At 42.1% G+C, this 16,770-nt stretch overlaps 1 long non-coding RNA gene across 2 annotated transcripts in view; it reads left to right on the top strand.

Annotated features, from left to right (window-relative positions):
* LOC103664983 overlaps positions 1 to 8,481 on the top strand; it is a 10,292-nt gene extending 1,811 nt beyond the window's left edge. For both annotated transcript variants that reach the window (XR_569197.2, XR_569198.2), the window contains exons 2-3: positions 3,885 to 4,041; positions 8,103 to 8,481. This is a non-coding gene — a long non-coding RNA (uncharacterized LOC103664983). The remainder of the gene's footprint in view (positions 1 to 3,884; positions 4,042 to 8,102) is intronic.
* Positions 8,482 to 16,770: the final 8,289 nt, after the last annotated feature.

The raw sequence follows: 16,770 nt of genomic DNA, 5'->3' as shown, positions 1-16,770 counted from the left end.
GGGGGGGGAATCTGGAGTGAAGGGGACTTCACTTGAAGAGCATGTAACCAAAAACGGAGGAATTGTCCGCATCGTAGAATTGTGGGTGGGTGGTGGGCACCCTTGGAATCGCAGCTATTGCTGAAAGCCCTGCCCTCCTAGGTATTTAGAGAACATCCTACTCATTAAAAATAAAAAGAAGAAAAAGCATGGCTCAGATACTTTGAGGTATAAACTGTGGCTCAAATACTGTCTGTCCATATGTTTGAAATGCGTAGACTTTTGCATTTATTAAACTGGTGAATTGAGGTTACTCAGAAAGACAATGCACGGCCCCCAAAGTTTCAATTTTGGCAACATGAAAGAGTTGGGGGAGGGGTCTCAAAGTATCCGAATGCTTTATTGCTACTGGACTTCAGTTCACCTTAAAATGACGTCGTTTTAGCATCAGTCTGGTAGAAAACAATTTTCTAGTGGAATATAAATGTCCAGAATAAGAATGATATTTCAAAGGACCTGCGATTTTACTTAATTTTCCAAGATGTCCTTAATATTAACTCCCTGTGCATCTGCCCCCTAAGCTTTCACCAGAGCATCTTGGATGCTTCCAGCATGTTTATGTACTTAGCAATTTCAGGTAAACCGTCAGATCACCGGTTTCTATATGATTTTAGACCACCACCACCCTAGGTCAACTTGCAACTTTTGAAAAGCTTTTGATTTCACTTACTTCTCAGTTTTTCTCTTTTAAACTTACATGTTGGGTCAATGTCTCCTATCCAAAGAAAAAACTAAATTTAGGCTAGAGCAAAACAGGTAGTGAGGCACAGATTAGGTAGGCTTTTCCTAAAACTAACGGACTTTCTCAGAAATTAACAGGATGCCATCTTTTTATTCACCCAAGCAAGTTTTCCATTATCAGAGTCTATATAATAAACAACACAGTTTTGTTCAAAGAAAAGTCTAGTCACAACCTGTTTTTCTTCCTTCCTTTTTCTTTCACAGATTCATTCATTCAACAAATATTTTTGAGCACCTGCCACATGTCAGAAACTGTTGTGGGCACTTGGGGTACTTAAGTGAGCCAGCAAAGGTCACTGCTTTCATGCTGATTACATTTTAACAGGGGATTACTTTTTCCCAAAGTGTTCTCAACAGAAAGAAAGAAATTGCTAAGAACAAAAATGGCAAACGAGTTTTTGCACTTTCCTCCACGTGTATTCTGCACCGGGTTTACTTAGTTTCAACATTTTCTTCACTCATCTGCTTTTAGAAGTGCAAAACAACAGTCGGTATGAAACCTTCTGAGACTTCACATCTACCTTGCTTTAAAATGTGATTCCTAATCTTCAACGCCATCTTCTGGTTTACTCATTTGTCATATTGATCTGCCCGAAGTGATTTTTGTTTTTTTTAACGATGAGGTGAATACAAAGAATAATATATTTTAAACACTAAAACTCTTGATGTCCTCATTACCCCTGGTGAAGGGGAGGGAGTAAAGAGGTAGGAGTTGCCAGTTACTCACCAAAGACTTACATCTTAGTCATAGTTGCAACAAAAATGACAAAAGTTTTTAAAGTCGAGCATTCCGTGTCCCTCCCCCCAATACATACCCTTGAGTAAACCAAAGGGTTCTTCAGTAACGGTAAAAGACCGGACATTTATCTTCAAAATGTCACAACTTGTTAAAAAGTGAAAACAAATAGGAAATCAGTTAATTGAGTGTCTGTCCCAAACAGAAGCTGGTCTTTACATTCTGTGAGGCGGTTACTTCAGTGAGTTGTCCAGAAGTTGTACATGGAGCCCAATCTGAACGGAGCATTGCAATTTTCAATTTATATGACTATAAAAAGACTGTAAGACAGGCTACATTTACTTAAATTCAATATGTTAACAAGTTAATCTTTTTTAAAATTCATATGCAATGGGGCGCCTGGGTGGCGCAGTCGTTAAGTGTCTGCCTTCGGCGTGATCCCGGCGTTATGGGATTGAGCCCCACATCAGGCTCCTCCTCTAGGAGCCTGATTCTTCCTCTCCCACTCCCCCTGCTTGTGTTCCCTCTCTCGCTGGCTGTCTCTATCTCTGTCGAATAAATAAATAAAATCTTTAAAAAAATAAAATAAAATAAAATTGATATGCAAGAAAAACATTTTATATTATTTTATTTATTTGAGAGAGAGAGAGCACATGTGAGAGATAGCATGAGCAGGGGGGGGAACAGAAGGAGAGGGAGAAGCAAGCTCCCCACTGAGCAGGGAGCCCCATGTGGGGTTCAATCCCAGGACCCCAGATCATGTCTCAGGACCCCGGGGTTCATGACCTGAGCCAAAGGTACACACTTAACCAACTAGGCCACCCAGATGCCCCAGGAAAAATATTTTTAAAAACACATATTAGACCAAAAAAATAAATAATTGAAATCTTGGGGTTTTTTTTTTTTTTTAAGATTATTTATTTATTTAATTGCGAGAGTGAGTGAGAGAGAGCACAAGTGAGGGGAGGGGCGGAGGGAGTGGGAGAAGCAGACTCCCTGTTGAGCTTGGGGCTGGATCCCAGGAGCCTGGGATCCTGACCTGAGCGGAAGGCAGAAGCTTCACCAACTGAGCCACCCAGGTGCCCTGAAATTTTGTGCTCAATAAAGCTCTTTTCTTCCTGATTCATTTTTCATAGGAGGTGGTACTACAGTTTGTTAAAAATAATGCAACTCTATGCTTGAAAAAGTTTAAAGGGCAATCATTTATAATTACGTGTAAAAACCAGAATACTAAAAATGTTTTGTTGTTATGATGTAGAATCATAAAGGATAAATATCTCCTCCTTGGCGATATGTGTATGCAATGTTAAGTATTACCATTAACCAAGCATCTTGAAATGCAGTATTATTATACTATTATTGTATTATTATATAAGTAACAATACTACACATTATATTAGCAATATTATATGTATTATATGTAGTACTAATGGTAATATATAATAGTATACCATATACTAGTATAGTAATATACAACATGCTAAGTAATAGAGTAATATGCACTATATATGTGCTATACTATTCAATAGACTATAGTAGTATAATACAGTATTATTGTATTACACTACATAATATTATAGCATGATTATTGTATGATACTATTGATAATTAGATACTCAAGTATGAGGGTCAGCTAGATCTGGTTCAAATCCGTGAGGTCTTGGGTGAACTATTAAACTCAAGTCTTACCTTCATATATACAAAGAAGGTAAAGGCTTTCTTGCCTGTGATAATGTGTGTTGGATAATGAAATGATGCCTTAGCACAATGCTTGGCATGTCCCAAGTATTCAACAAATGGGGACTATTAGTATTTATGGTGTGCTTCAGCATTTAAGGAAGTTTCATAGACTTTATCTTGTTTGATCCCCCAACCAAATCTGCCTAGTGGGCAGGGCAGGCAATATTCAGCCGCATTGTACAGATAAGGAAAGAGGACCACTGAGGTCCAAATGGTTTGCCCAAGGACACATTCGCACCAACAGTTCTTTCTCCTAGTCTACAGGAGACTAGGAAGAATGTTTGTTGCATTGATATTTCAGAATCAGCCTCTGAGTGCAGGCCTGCTAGCCTGGAGGTGGCATTTCCATCCCAGTTGGGCACTCACTGGTTAGGACAACTTGGTAAGATACAGTCTTCCTGACCCAGTCTGTCAAGTGGAGGTTGGCAGCAGGCAACCACTGAACCTTCTTCCAACCCTAAATAAATTGGTTTTTTATGTCTGCTTTAACTTAAAACCATTAATGACAGTCCAGTGGCCTTTTTTGTTATAGTAAATTCCGAGTAAGAAAAGCTGTGTTTTTTGTTTTTTGCTTTTTTTTTTTTTAAGTCACTGACCTAACCACTGGTCTTCATTCTTCTTCATGAAGCTATATTCACTTTGAGGAAGCTGGAGGGAAAAGGTACTGCTTCTCAGCCACTACTCTCGAGTATTTAATCCTTTGGAAAAAAAAAAAAATCTAACCTTATAAGCAACTTATACAGGAGAGGAGCTGGGATGGACTACTCTGGAAATGAAATTGTATGGTAAGTGCTTTCACTGAACACCCAGTTTAAAGGTATTGTATTGATCTTTCTTTGTAAAGTGATAAATTCTAATACCAATATGGTATGTAAACATGATTTATTTTCATACAGAGTTGCATACACTTTCCTAATTTAATTTGCAAAGTGCTCTGAGTTTCTTCAATGATAGAACTTTGCAGAGTTCCATCATGAGCATTTCCAGAACACAGGCTGTTCAGGACTAGTTTGTGAACTCTTTTAGGCCACAGAGCTCGTATGTGTGGCTTTTCCCTAGGCAGAGTATAACCCACTTTCAGGCTTACAGGAAATTGGACTGGTCATTTTAATCAATTATGTAATAAAAAGTCACAAAGTCAAAGACGCTAAGGCAACGTCGTCTCCTTTCCCTTTGTTTATAAACAACTGTTCCCTTTTTGTCTCTTCTTCTTGCCAGTATTCCAAGAAGTCTCCCTGTAACATTTCTTTTCTCTCTGACTTGTTACGCTCTCTACATTAAGTAATGACGTAGTTTTTAACAAGGGACCACTTGATAACTGCCAACTCCCTTCACCAAGTCAACAAAAATGCAAATGCAATAACTCTGGGTATTTTCTGAAAATTGAAGCAGTAGATGAAAACCAAATAGGGTTATCTAATTCCACCCGTTTGTAGCCCTTCATAATGCTGGGCTATCCTAGAGTTCAACTGTCTTTTCAGCTGAATATTGTGAAACAGCACAACATTATTTTTTTTTAAAGATTTTATTTATTTATTTGACAGAGCTAGAGACAGCCAGCGAGAGAGGGAACACAAGCAGGGGGACTGGGAGAGGAAGAAGCAGGCTCCCAGCGGAGGAGCCTGATGTGGGGCTCGGTCCCACAACGCCGGGATCATGCCCTGAGCCGAAGGCAGACGCTTAACCGCTGTGCCACCCAGGCGCCCCCACAACATTATTTTTAAATGAAGTACTACTTCTGAGACTCAAGGGCATTTTGGGTGGTAGAGTGTATCTTCAGGAAAGGTTAGATTATGCTCTGGTACCAAGTCCCCGAAATCTCAGGGGCTTACAACCCTGTAGGACTACTTCTTGTTTACATGAGTTATTCACCTGACTGGCTGGTTATCACTACTCTCAGAATCCAGGCCAACAAAGCAGCATCTAGTACATTCCTGGTCACATAGCACAGAGAAATGATACAGATAAAACCACATACTGATTCTTTAGGCTTTACATCACCGTGAATCATGTTCCCGTTATGAGGTAAGAACTGCATTGAAGGAAGAATTGCCTGGAAGTAGCATGGGTAAGGTAGGAGAGAGAAAAATGGCCAGGAGTCCTAGGAGAACCCAGGAGAGAGACAAGGAGTTCGAGACAGGGGCGGATGGAGAAGTCTGGAGGAGGAAAAGGTTTATGGGAGACTAGATAGGGGACATTTGAAATGACATCTCAACATCCAGGCTGATCTAGGTAAGTGCCTTAGTTCCTTTGGGGTCACTGTCCCTTTGATCCCTTAGCATTTGGAAACACAGAATTATCTCTTTCTCATCTTTGAACCATAGCATCTCAATATCCTGGGTGCCTTGTAGCAATGAGCTCTAAAAATGAATGTGTCTTGCCTTTAAGGGGATGCTTTAAGGGGACAAGAATACAATGGGATCTTCAGTTAAAGATTAAGGAGTCCTTAACTGGTGAAACAGCAGCAGACCTGAAGATGAAGGTTAGCCTGTGGGACTTTCAAGAATCAGGGAGTAAATACCTACAGGCTAAATACCTGTGGAGTCAGGAGAAGGAAACAGGATAGGGCAGGAAAAGAAGCTAAGAAGCAAAGCCTACTAGAAAGGCCTCAGCCAAAGCTGCAGAGAGATCTAATGTAAGAAGTGATATTAGAAGAGAGCTTTGATGGGAGAGCTGGGGTTTCCCAGGCGGGGCAGGGTGGAGGTGCACTGCAGACAGGGGCACTGTGGACAAGGACCGACAGGCTAGGGAACCCAAGGTCTGGTGTAGGAACTGGAGGGAGCTTTGGTACCTGGAGCCGGTGAAGGGGGAGTGGGTGGGAGAGGAGAATCACCCCTCTGGCTATTTGGGGAGGATTCGCAGAGGGTGTTCTAGAGTGAGAAATCGTTGGTTCCTCCTTTGCTCCATACTCCATATGCTACAACGGCCTCTGTCACACAAGAGTTTAAGGGCTTTGCACACATTAAGTGATTTTTAGCAAGAGAGTAACTAAGTTTATTTTAGCTTGGATATTAGGAAACTCAAAAAATCCTTTTCTCAACATTCCTCCACATATGTTTGGCTTAAAAAATCTGAACAAATTTTCTTTTTAATTTTCCAAGGCATTAATAAAGGCAGCTGATGTCCTGTTTCAGAAGTGTGAGAGGGCTACCCAGGCTAAGTCACGTGGCAATTTGATTTGGGCAGTGGTTTTGATACATTCTCCACCTATCCTGCGAAGCCACCATGAGCTCGAAATGGACACCTTTTGAAGTTTGATGTGGGATCCCTGCTTTGGATCTTGAGCAAGAATAAAGGGCTGGCCCTCCAAGGGCCTTCTCTGTCTGCCTGGGGGGGAGTGGGTGTTCCCCTAAGGCAACGTAGCATGGCCCGTGCCCACAAAGCCACACACTCCTTCAAGTCTGGATATTTGGGGGGAGCACAGAGGGCAACTGCAGGCCTGCCCCATCTGGTTTGGAAGTCCATCCCACTCCCGAGACGTGTTCTGATTGCAGATTAGAACTTCTGCCCTTTCAAGCTCATGGGTGCAGCTTGGAATTTTCCCACTAGACTCGTCCACCAGTGTCAGCCTGCTGACAATGCCAGGCCTCATTTCTGATACTTCAGAGAGGCTTGTGACATATTTGAAGATAGTTTCCTCAATCATTTTTCACTATAATCCAATGGAGAAGTAAAGCAGGCATTATGACTCCACTTTAGGGAGGAACACTTGAGATCAAGGAGTTTTTAGAGGTGCCAATGTCAACAGAAGGAACTGGGCAGTGAAGACTGCCCTCGACCACATGTCTTGCTGATGTCTGCAATCCCCTGGCCTCTGACTTTGCACCCAGCCATTCTGCCAGTGCCTACCCAAGACTATCACCTCTGCCACCTCCACTTGCTTCCTTTCTCTTCTCAGGGTGGTCCTGAGGAAACAAAGCCACACAGACTTGGCCTTTCTTACGTTTTGGTAGTCCTGCACGCTTGGCTTTTGCCCCCTGCATTTTTCTTGCTAACTTACTCCTCACAGTGCAGAGTGCTGCATGATTTTGCCCCACTTGTCCCTCACTCCCACCCCTCTCCCCTGCAGAGAAGACGAGGCAGGATATGTGACTGCCCAGGCCACTTCCCTTCCACCCTGTCCTCCTGTCCCCAGAGGGAGTTTCTGCTTCCACTTACACCTTACTGATACAGCTGAATGAGTGAATAAAGGAATCACTGGAGGCACCACCAGGATGCTTGTTCGGTTTCCCTCTGAGCACCCACTGCGGTCAGGCCCAGGTGCTTGGTAAGATACACGTTTGGACTCTGCCTAGCCATTTCACCTCCAACCCTCAAAGTTTTGAAAGGATATGTATGAGCAGCGTAGTAAGACTCGTGAAGGGACTCACAGACCCACAGGGATGGACATAAGTCATGTTGGTGGCGTTCAACTGACGGGTACAGTTGCACAAAATATCTGGGCGTTCTTGAAAGGCCTAGGAACCGCAGGGGGCTTGAAGAGGCTGATTCTGCTCAGAAATGCCTGAGGCCTCTGGTGAGATGTGAGCACTCCTCCCCGTCAGCCTGGTGAGTGCGTGCTCAGCCCTTCTCTCCTCCCACGCCTCGGGCACCCTGCTCACAGAACTAACTAACCTGCGTTAGTGAACTAACCCGAGTCCTTCATCCAGTTTACACCGGAATTTTGCTTTTGAAACTCCCTTCAAAAATTCCCCCTTTCCTTCAAATGTTGTGGGTTTTTTTTCTTCAACTCTTTGCGAAGTATTATTCAAAGCCAGTAGGCAGTACATTTTGAATAATCCCATGGACTTGCCCTTTTCTGCTCACTGAATTTGATCCCTGTTCTTATTTGTTATCATCTGTCAAGGGTAAAAAGGAACCAACTTCTATCAAGATAAGGCCTCGGAGGGGCTCTGCCGTGAACATTGTAAGGAAGCTTCCTTGGCAGATGTACTGGGCCTTCATCCTGAACAATCAACGTGCCACTAACGTCCCTGACAACATGGTCACAGTTCATAAATGGATGCTTACAGGTTGTACTCGGATGTGTTCATCCTGGGTGATACACAGAACTTCTGGGAGGCTTAACACGCTGTATTTTGTGAGTCTGTGATTTATATGAACTTTTTATTTTATAAATGAATACGCTGCACCTTGTTCGGGTAAACTTGTACGGTTTACTGACTCCTTCTGTCCCATTTGTAACAAAAGTCCCCGCAATACATTCTTTTTTGCCATCATCTTTATAAATTTAAAATTGATACTCTTTTTTTTTTTTTTCATGGAAACTTCCCGATGCTTCCAGTGTTTCTTCCTTTTGAAAATCAAGTTTAGGGTCCATCAGTAAAATGAAGTTCCAGGATATGTTTATTTTGATTCCCATGGTAACACACCCCTTAGAAGAGTGTATATTTGGTAGGTGCTATTTTTGCATTAACCTATCAAATAATTTTCAGAAAAAAAGTCTATTCTTGAAATATGGAATTATCATGCATAGATCTCAGGAATTTTAGCACGCTCCTCACCACGGGTTTTGTAGCCACTTGTCTCCCTAGTATTTTGTGATGAGACTCCAAGAACTCTGCTGAGGTCCATTCAGCCCTCACCCCTGGCCTCACAGTTCTTCCTGCCTGAGAGAGATTTCCGTTCACTTTTCCCTTTGTCCAGTTGCAGATCTCTCTATGTGCAAAAGTATAACCACAGGACGCACTTAATTTTCCAGGGGCTGCAAACACCACTGTGAGACCAGGTCTCTTACAGAAATATAAGCAGGTGCCTACGTTGTGTGATTTCCAGGTACTGTAAGCCCCACTCACCCACCACACCATTCATTCCCTCTTTAATGGTGTCTTGGGCTGTTCTTTCCACGTGGCAGTAAACATTCTACTGTGTTTTTCAAGTCCTCTCCCCAGAGTGGTTGTGTGAACTGTCGAGAGCACCCATCCTCTCTCAGTAAGACATTCTGCTGCAGGTTCCCTCCCTCTTCTGGGAAGGCAGAGCTTGCTAAACCGGAGTCCTGAAACTGGCAGCAAGGACACGACATTTCTCTTGTACCCATTTCAAGCTGGAATTACATCCTGAGTCTCGAGAAAGCATGATTTCCTTCTGAGACTCTGTGGTTTATTTCAGATAGGGTACTTTTAAGAGGCACAGCACGAGGCATCAAGGAAGACATAAGGATAACCACTACATGGAGCCTACCACGTTATGGGCCTGGGCTGTGCACACACCATTTACGCACAGGAGGAAACACAAAGCAGAATGAAATATGATTATGACAAAGTGGAAAAGGAGAAGGGCAATTAAAGGAACTAGAGAACATCATAAAGATGGCATTTGACCTGAACCTTGAAGTCACAAGGTTTCAATATCATAGAAAAAGAGAAAAGGGCACTCTAGGCTGAGACCAACATGGACAAAGTCCCGCATGCAGTATGACGGGCGGATGTTGGTAGAAGAGCATAGTTCGGGGTAGAGGTGAGGACTCAGAGTAAAGGGGCCAGAAAGGAGACGTGAAGCCCATCAGGGGACACCGTGGAGGACCTTAAAACCAGCTAAGAAGCTTGTACTTCATTGGCAGAAGGTTGGCTCTTCATCATCACTGTGATCCTAGAGAGTCAGGCTCGGCCAGTAGGCCTAGGAACCTTCATTTCCATCAGTCAGTGCGAATTTTGATTTAGACGTCCCAGGACCACACGCGTTGGACACCATGGGGCAGCAGGGAGGTCCTGTAACAGTTTTGGAGCAGGAAGTGCCACAACCCAACTCAAGTTTCAGGAAGACCACTCTGCAGTGGGTACAACGTGGATTGGAGGTACAAGAGCCGACAGGTGGAAGGTCTAGGTGTTTCTGGGTCTGGGGCAGGCCCTGGGGACTGAGGAGGTCACAGAGAAGGAGGCACTGGAGCAGAGAATCATGGCTCACTGAGGTGTGGGCAAGAGAGGGAGACACCAGACATACTGAGAACAAGGAAATGGGAAATAATGACAAAGGGGTGACATTTAGGATGGAGGGTGTTAACTCTGTCTTGGGAATTTGGACTTGAGGCACCAGAAGGATGTTTGGGCAGATTGTCCTGTAAAAAGTAGTTGGCATTCAACTTTGGAAGCAGGTTAGGTAAGGGACGAGGCATATATGGCCCACTGGCAGACAGGGAGATAACAGAGGACTCATTAACTATCTTAAACACAGTGGATATTTCAGTTAACAGCAGGCTTCTCTATTTGCCTGCCCCAAACTTGTAAGGCTGGGGGCAGTGGGAGGTCAGGAGGAACTAGGTTTCCTCTGACCATAGACGCTCATCACTTCCCTCCAAGGAGGTTTCATTCAGTGTGGCTGTGGAGTGGCTCTGGGTGGGAACGACCGAAGGTAACTTCCTTTAAAGGCTGCTGTAGGTTCCTTTGCCCTGGAGGGTGATGCCGCTCTATGCCCTGCCCAGCCAGAGCAGGCTTGGGGGAGCTGTGAGGGCAAGAAGGAAAACAGTCATGTGCCAAGCGTGAGCAGACGAAGGAGGGAAGATGGGGGAGCTTCTATGAATACAGTGACTTTTGGGAGGATTCTCCTCCCAAACTGTTTTTGAAACATGAACTGTTCTGCCTGCCCTGGAATGAGGGAGGCTGGGGGCCACGCACTCAGTCAGGGACCTGTTTGATGGTCTAGGTGGACGGCGGGGAGGTTAGAAGTCTCCGCAAAGTGCCACTTTGGATCAGTGTTCCGCTACAAACTGCGAAGAAGCCAACCTAACATCTGGTCTGTAGCTTCCTAAGTGTGGCTTTCTTCCCTGATCCCTCAACCGTGTTTCACTACAACCTGGTGGAGAAGTGAAGCAGACATTATGATCCCATTTTTAGAGATGAGCACATGGAAATAGATGGGGTTATTAGAGGTGCCTGATGTCAACAGAAAGAGCTGAGCAGTGAGGACAGCCCTCAGCCACATGCCCCATTATGAAATGAGCCCAATATGATTAATATGGAAAAGAATGTCCAGCTTCATTAATAACCCCCTGTCTGGAAAACTCTTTGCACTTATCTTTGCCTCCTGCCCACCTTTGATCAGGCCTTTACTCAAAGACCACCATGCAGGGGAAGCCTCCGAGCCAACACTTAGACACTTGCCTAATCTTTGTACATGGCTCTTCACAATATACTTGTTACTTACTGACATTGTCGATGGCTTATCTCGGCTTACTAAAGCTTGAGCCCCATGAAGGTAGGGACTTTGATGCTTGTGCTGACTGGCATAGCCAGCACATGCGACAATTTCCACCCATATTAGACACACAGTAAAGGTTTTCTGAATAAATGAGTAAAAGATCATTACAAAGGGGTGCCTGGGTGGCACGGCGGTTAACCGTCTGCCTTCGGCTCAGGGCGTGATCCCGGCGTTATGGGATCGAGCCCCACATCAGGCTCCTCCGCTATGAGCCTGCTTCTTCCTCTCCCACTCTCCCTGCTTGTGTTCCCTCTCTCGCTGGCTGTCTCTATCTCTGTCAAATAAATAAATAAAATCTTTAAAAAAAATAAAAAATTAAAAAAAAATCATTACAAAGAGAAAATTCATACCCATTTAAATGAGACCGGAGACAAACCATAAAGACTCTTGACTCCGGGAAACAAACTGAGGGTGGGGCAATGGGTTATCTGGGTGATGGGAATTAAAGAGGGCACATGATATGATGAGCACTGGGTGTTACATTCAACTAATGAATTATTGAACATTATATAAAAAACTAATGATATACTATACCTTGACTAATTGAATTTAAATTAGAAATTTAAAAAAATAAATAAAAATAAATGATACCATATGAAACAACATCTGTATGGCTGAAATAAACACTCCTAGAAAGCAACTGAACATTTTTCAAAAATGTTCACCTCAGCATTTGTTACAGTAAAACTTGGAATTAATTGAAAGAGCTAATCCTTGAGGAACAGTTAAATGCATGTTAGTACATTCACACAGTTGGGAAATTTATTTATGAAAATTTTTGTTAACTTGGGGGAAATGCTTATGATATAAAGTTAAGGGAAAAGAGCAGAATGCAAAATCGTATGCGTGATACAATCTTAACTGAGAAAAATGCACAAGAGTTAGGGAAAACCCCAACATGTGTGGTGAGGTCACACATTATTTATATAAATTGTTTTTATCTCCATTTTTTTCTGACATTTATACTTTTAGGGACATGGAAAGATATTATAATCAAAACCATCAAACAGTTTCTTAAGAACAGAAAATTAACACATATTAAGACTGACCATGTTGACTGATGTCAAATGCTATGACAATATCTCTTGACCTTCATTTTTATTCAATCCCTCAATCTATGCCAGCCCTCCATTTTTTTCCTTCTTACTATAAAATTCATTCCTTAAACACATCTTTGATGCAAATTACTCCTATTTTCACATACATGTCTTTTTCTGGATTGCTTGCAATCTGGTTTGGGTTAAAACTCTTGGCAGGGAAATATAGAACTCCATTGTCAAAATTCGAAGATGATATTCTCGGTTAGGTATTTTGGGGAAATACAAAGATATATTCGAGCATGGTTCCTTCCCTCAATAAATTTCAGTTGGGTAGCTCTAGCTCTCTGGTCTTTACCTTGGAGGAACTACTTTTATTAAACCACCAAAGACATTCTTTAGCAAAAGTCCAAAGGCCTCAACCCTCTTCTGAGCATTTGGGCCTCTGAGCTTCTCTGCTTATGCTGACCAGCCCCTTCTCTGTGACATCCCGCCTAGTCTGGTCTTCAGCAGCGTTCTGCACCCTTAATCATAGCTTTCGTAATCCTTTGGGCTCTAACCGAACTCCTTTCCTGCTTCTCAGAATCTCTAGGCCTCACGATGCTCTTGAATCAACCCTGATTATCTGAACAAATACTTCAAAGATGTTTATCTTCATGACACCAATTACTCTCATAACCTTGGGCCCAGTGGCCTGTGCTGCCCTCTTCAACCAAAAAAAAAAAAAAAAAACCTCAAAGTTTGCCTCTAACCTCTACCATACCCCTATCTCCTAATGATTCAAGTGTTCTGTCTTTAGCAGGAAAGGCAGGCTGTCTGCATCTGGGAATATTCTTTTCACAGCTGTAATTCAACCATTCAACCACAGCTTTCAAGTTCCTCTTCCTGGACCGATCCTGTCTGTCCCACTCACCTTTAATAGGCTGTCCCTTTTCTTTGCACAAGGTTATATCTCAGAATATGTGTAATATCTATGGGCCTGGTTTTTTAAGTCGATTTTTATTTCTTTATCTTAAAAACCACTTTACTGAGGTGCGATTGACATGTAAAAAGCTATACATCTTTAATGTATATAACTCGTGTTTGGGGGTAGGTATACATCTGTGAAATCATCATCACCATCAAGGCTACAAATACATGCATCACCTCCCAAAGTTTCCTCCCATCTATTATTACTATTATTAATTATCATCATCGTCATCATCATTTTGTGGTGAGAACACTTAACATAAGATCATTCGTCCTCTTAGCAAAGTTTAAGTATGTAGTACAGTATTATTAGCTGTAGGCACCATGCTGTATCGTGGATCACTAGAACTTACTCCTCCTGCGTAACTGAAACTTTATATCCTTTGACCACCACCTCCCCCTATTTCTTTCTTCCCAGCTCCTGGCCGTTACCATTCTACTTGTTATTTTATCAGTTTGACTATTTTAGATTCTAATTATTATTGAGATCATCTACTTTTGTCTTTCTGCATCTGGCTTATCTCACTTAGCCTAATGTCCTCCAGACCCATCCATGCTGTCACAAACAGCAGAATTTCCTTCTTTTTTAAAGCCTGAATAATATTCCATTTATGTATACACCACATTTTCTTTATCCATTCAATACAGGCATGTTTTTAATCTTTGATTTGTATATTTCTCTCTCTTTTTTTAAGATTTTATTTATTTACTTGAGAGAGAATGAGCAGTGGGGAGGGGCAGAGGGAGGGAAAGAGAGAGAGAAGCAGACTCCCTGCTGAGCAGGGATCCGGATGTGGGGGTCAATCCCAGGACCCCGGGATCATGACCTGAGCCGAAGGCAGACGCTCAGCACACTGAGCCACCCAGGCGCCCCTGATTTGTATATTTCTCTTGTAATATCCTACTTATCCCGAATAAGTTCTAAGGTCAAGAGTTGTATTTTCTATGTCTTTATTATTTTCCGTAGGACTTAAAATAGCACTCTGTACAAAATAGGCTACCTGACAGGAAAAATGAGAATTTGGGACATTTTTCAAATAAAGGTTATTTTTCCAACCTGCTATTGAGACAAATAAGGTGTTTGGGTTTGCACTATTTTAACTGTCTATCTACACTGGCCAAATTCAGATGCTTTTTCTCTGATACTTCATTTTGTCCCTATAGAAACCTCAGAGATACATTTTACTGGACTCTCAAGCTTTCCAGGTGATACCCAACTTCTGCCAGAGTTTAAGATTAAACATCTCTTTATCCAACTCTTCCCTTTTTGTTTTTCGGAGAGCAGATCACCAGAAATGTTTTTCTGATGTTTTCTCAGTCTTTCCGTGTTTTTCGTGGCCTTGACCGTTTTGACGGTGCTGGTCACGTTGTAGAATGTCTCAAAGTTTGGATTTGTCTGATGTTGTCTCATTATTGATTATAGTGCGGTGGTGCATTTTTGGCAGGGCTCCCATGGAAATGATGCTGCATCCTCCTTTGTGCATCGTATCGGGGTATGCCAGCCGGTAGATCACCTTGGTGATGTTTCCTTAAACACTTTGTTAAGGTCGTTGCAGAGTTTCTCCACTGCAAAGTTACTATTTTTCTCTTTCTAACTGATCAATCTCTTTGGGGAAATAAGTTGAGACTGAAAATATCCTGTTTCTTCTCAGGCTTAGCCCAGTGATTTTTGTATCCATCAAAGAATCTTGCTTGCAATGATTATTACGATCATATTTGTCTATTGGTGATTTTGTAGTTCCCTTATTCCTTCCATATTTATTAACTTGAATTCTTATGTAAGGAAGAGTTGCTCCTTCTCTGTCATTTATCTATCTACCTATTTATCAAACATCTATCTATCTATCTATCTATCTATCATCTATCTACATCACTATAGACTCATGAATATTTATTTTTTTTTCTGTGGATTAGAATATATTACTTCTAATTTATGGATTAGAATCCATTATTTATTGATGAGATTATCCATTAATTCCAAATTATTCCAATTTTGGCCAATAGGAGCTCATTCAAATTGTCTTTTGTTCCTTCCCTTCTTTTTCAAACACTTTCCTATTTTCTAGCCCCCAAGTCTCAGGTTTATCTGGCATTTTCCCTGCTCCAACTCTGGAATCCACCACTTCTTTTTTTTAAATTAAGTTCCAGTATAGTTAGCATACAGCGTCATATTAGTTTCAGGAGTACAATACAATGATTCAACAATTCCATACATTACCTGGTACTCATCACCGCAAGGGCACTTCTGAATCCCCAACACCTACCTAATTCTCCCTCACCTACTCCCCTCTGGTAGCCATCAGTTTGTTCTCTATAGTTGAGTCTATTTGTTGCTTTGTATCTCTCTCTCTCTTTTTTCCCTTTTGTTGGTTTGTTTTGTTTCTCAAATTCCACCTATGAGTGAAATCATATGGTATTTGTCTTTCTCTGACTGACTTATTTCACTTAGCATTATACTCTCTAGCTCCATCCACGTCTTTGCAAATGGCAAGATTTCATTCTTTTTATGGCTGAATAATATTCCATTGTATATTGGAATCAACCACTTCTCCACAAAAATCCATCCCTACATTTTTTAAATCTCTGCTTCCCAATCAGAGTTGCATTCCAGTCACCAACTTCTCATGAAGACTTTGGCCCCAGGAGAGTGGGGACCTTGCTTGTTTGGTCATGGATATTTTCAAACCACCCAAAGCAGCCCCCGACACGGTTTAGGAGCCCACTCCCATCTCCTCTGGGGACTTCTCTTTACCCAGCAGAGAGTTCTGGTGAGTGGCCATCAAAGAAATTGGTGACTTTGAAGCAATTCCAGCTTTTGCCAGTCTGGGGAGCCTGAAACTAGGAATCAAATCTCTGTCCTCATTTTTCTAAAAACAGTTTTTAATGCAACAGAACCTAGGAGAGCACGTCACTCCACATGCTTGAATGCTACTTCAAGCAGTCAGGAAACAGGGATACGTCGTAGGACATCTCAGTAACTCTTTAATCATTATGCTTGGTGTGTAATATGCAATACTGACACAAATCCCAAAGAATTCACTAGCACACACATACCAAACTTATAAGCCGACAATTGAAAGCCAGGGATGGAGCTGCTCAATCAGGTGGTCAAAGAGGTACAAGAGCATTTGGAGTAAGGGTGCCTCCAAACAACAAGGTATGAAGCATTAGAGCTCCTGCTAAATATTATTGTTAAACTCATCTAAAATAAAGTACTTTAAAATTTATCGGTTATCTTTATCATCGACAAAACATTCCAACTAAATGAACTTTTCAAAAATAAAGTCTGAATGGCATGAGATAGGTCAGAACAGT

This window comes from Ursus maritimus, unplaced genomic scaffold (genome assembly GCF_017311325.1).
Source record: "Ursus maritimus isolate PB19 unplaced genomic scaffold, ASM1731132v1 scaffold_30, whole genome shotgun sequence".
Taxonomy (NCBI): Eukaryota; Metazoa; Chordata; class Mammalia; order Carnivora; family Ursidae; genus Ursus; species Ursus maritimus.
This window is presented reverse-complemented; position numbering and strand designations above follow the sequence as displayed.